This window comes from Osmerus mordax, unplaced genomic scaffold (genome assembly GCF_038355195.1).
Source record: "Osmerus mordax isolate fOsmMor3 unplaced genomic scaffold, fOsmMor3.pri Scaffold_139, whole genome shotgun sequence".
In the NCBI taxonomy this organism is placed as follows: domain Eukaryota; kingdom Metazoa; phylum Chordata; class Actinopteri; order Osmeriformes; family Osmeridae; genus Osmerus; species Osmerus mordax.
The window spans coordinates 17,501-20,000 of NW_027120451.1; positions in this window are offsets into that span (position 1 = coordinate 17,501).

Genomic DNA, 2,500 nt, shown 5'->3' on the forward strand with positions numbered 1-2,500 from the left:
ACGCCCGTGTTCCCCTGGACCAGACCTTTCTAACGCCGCCTGAGTTAAGGTGCTACGACGTCCCTAAGTGGAGATGCCTGTAAATGAACACCTTTTCCCAACTTTGCACGTTTCCAGCTTGAGAGGAAAAGGGGCTTAAAATTCACAGTTATTCGCCCGAACGTGGGATTTCGCTGGGGACGGTTTCTAAGTTCAAGTTGGGATGGGGGGCACCGAGGTGAGTGGTGGTTGTCCCCGAAAAAGCCCTCCCCTTTTCCGTAGCCCCGTTTAAAGTTTTGTTTGGGCTCCTGTTCAGCGGGGAAGCGCGTGCGCGTGGCAACCTTGACACGCCCGTGTTCCCCTGGACCAGACCTTTCTAACGCCGCCTGAGTTAAGGTGCTACGACGTCCCCAAGTGGGGATGCCTGTAAATGAACACCTTTTCCCAACTTTGAATGTAAGTTTCCAGTATCATTGAAAATGTGGCCTCAAACGTGCAGTTTTGCCCCCGAACGTGGGATTTGGCTGGGGACGGTTTCTAAATTCAAGTTGGGATGGGGGGCACCGAGGTGAGTGGTGGTTGTCCCCGAAAAAGCCCTCCCCTTTTCCGTAGCCCCGTTTAAAGTTTTGTTTGGGCTCCTGTTCAACGGGGATGCGCGTGCGCGTGGCAAACATGACACGCCCGTGTTCCCCTGGACCAGACCTTTCTAACGCCACCTGAGTTAAGGTGCTACGACGTCCCCAAGTGGGGATGCCTCTAAATGAAGCCAATTTCTCCTATTTGAATGCACTCTCCCAGCCCAGAGAGGCATGTGCCTTAAAATTCACAGTTATTCACCCGAACGTGGGATTTTGTTGAGGACGGTTTCTAAATTCAAGTTGGAACAGGGGGCACCGACGTGAGTGGTGTTTGTCCCCGAAAAAGCTCTCCCCTTTTCCGTAGCCCCGTTTAAAGTTTTGTTTGGGCTCCTGTTTAGCGGGGATGCGCGTGCGCGTGGCAACCTTGACACGCCCGTGTTCCCCTGGACCAGACCTTTCTAACGCCGCCTGAGTTAAGGTGCTACGACGTCCCTAAGTGGAGATGCCTGTAAATGAACACCTTTTCCCAACTTTGAATGTAAGTTTCCAGTATCATTGAAAATGTGGCCTCAAACGAGCAGTTTTGCCCCCGAACGTGGGATTTGGCTGGGGACGGTTTCTAAATTCAAGTTGGGATGGGGGGAACCGAGGTGAGTGGTGGTTGTCCCCGAAAAAGCCCTCCCCTTTTCCGTAGCCCCGTTTAAAGTTTTGTTTGGGCTCCTGTTCAGCGGGGATGCGCGTGCGCGTGGCAAACATGACACGCCCGTGTTCCCCTGGACCAGACCTTTCTAACGCCACCTGAGTTAAGGTGCTACGACGTCCCCAAGTGGGGATGCCTCTAAATGAAGCCAATTTCTCCTATTTGAATGCACTCTCCCAGCCCAGAGAGGCATGTGCCTTAAAATTCACAGTTATTCACCCGAACGTGGGATTTTGTTGAGGACGGTTTCTAAATTCAAGTTGGAACAGGGGGCACCGACGTGAGTGGTGTTTGTCCCCGAAAAAGCTCTCCCCTTTTCCGTAGCCCCGTTTAAAGTTTTGTTTGGGCTCCTGTTTAGCGGGGATGCGCGTGCGCGTGGCAACCTTGACACGCCCGTGTTCCCCTGGACCAGACCTTTCTAACGCCGCCTGAGTTAAGGTGCTACGACGTCCCTAAGTGGAGATGCCTGTAAATGAACACCTTTTCCCAACTTTGAATGTAAGTTTCCAGTATCATTGAAAATGTGGCCTCAAACGAGCAGTTTTGCCCCCGAACGTGGGATTTGGCTGGGGACGGTTTCTAAATTCAAGTTGGGATGGGGGGAACCGAGGTGAGTGGTGGTTGTCCCCGAAAAAGCCCTCCCCTTTTCCGTAGCCCCGTTTAAAGTTTTGTTTGGGCTCCTGTTCAGCGGGGATGCGCGTGCGCGTGGCAAACATGACACGCCCGTGTTCCCCTGGACCAGACCTTTCTAACGCCACCTGAGTTAAGGTGCTACGACGTCCCCAAGTGGGGATGCCTCTAAATGAAGCCAATTTCTCCTATTTGAATGCACTCTCCCAGCCCAGAGAGGCATGTGCCTTAAAATTCACAGTTATTCACCCGAACGTGGGATTTTGTTGAGGACGGTTTCTAAATTCAAGTTGGAACAGGGGGCACCGACGTGAGTGGTGTTTGTCCCCGAAAAAGCTCTCCCCTTTTCCGTAGCCCCGTTTAAAGTTTTGTTTGGGCTCCTGTTTAGCGGGGATGCGCGTGCGCGTGGCAACCTTGACACGCCCGTGTTCCCCTGGACCAGACCTTTCCAACGCCACCCGAGTCAAGGTGCTACGACGTCCCTAAGTGGGGATGCCTGTAGATGAGCACATTTTCCCAGCTTTGAATGTAAGTTTCCAGCATCATTGAAAATGTGGCCTCAAACGTGCAGTTTTGCGCCCGAACGTGGGATTTTGTTGAGGACGGTTTCTAA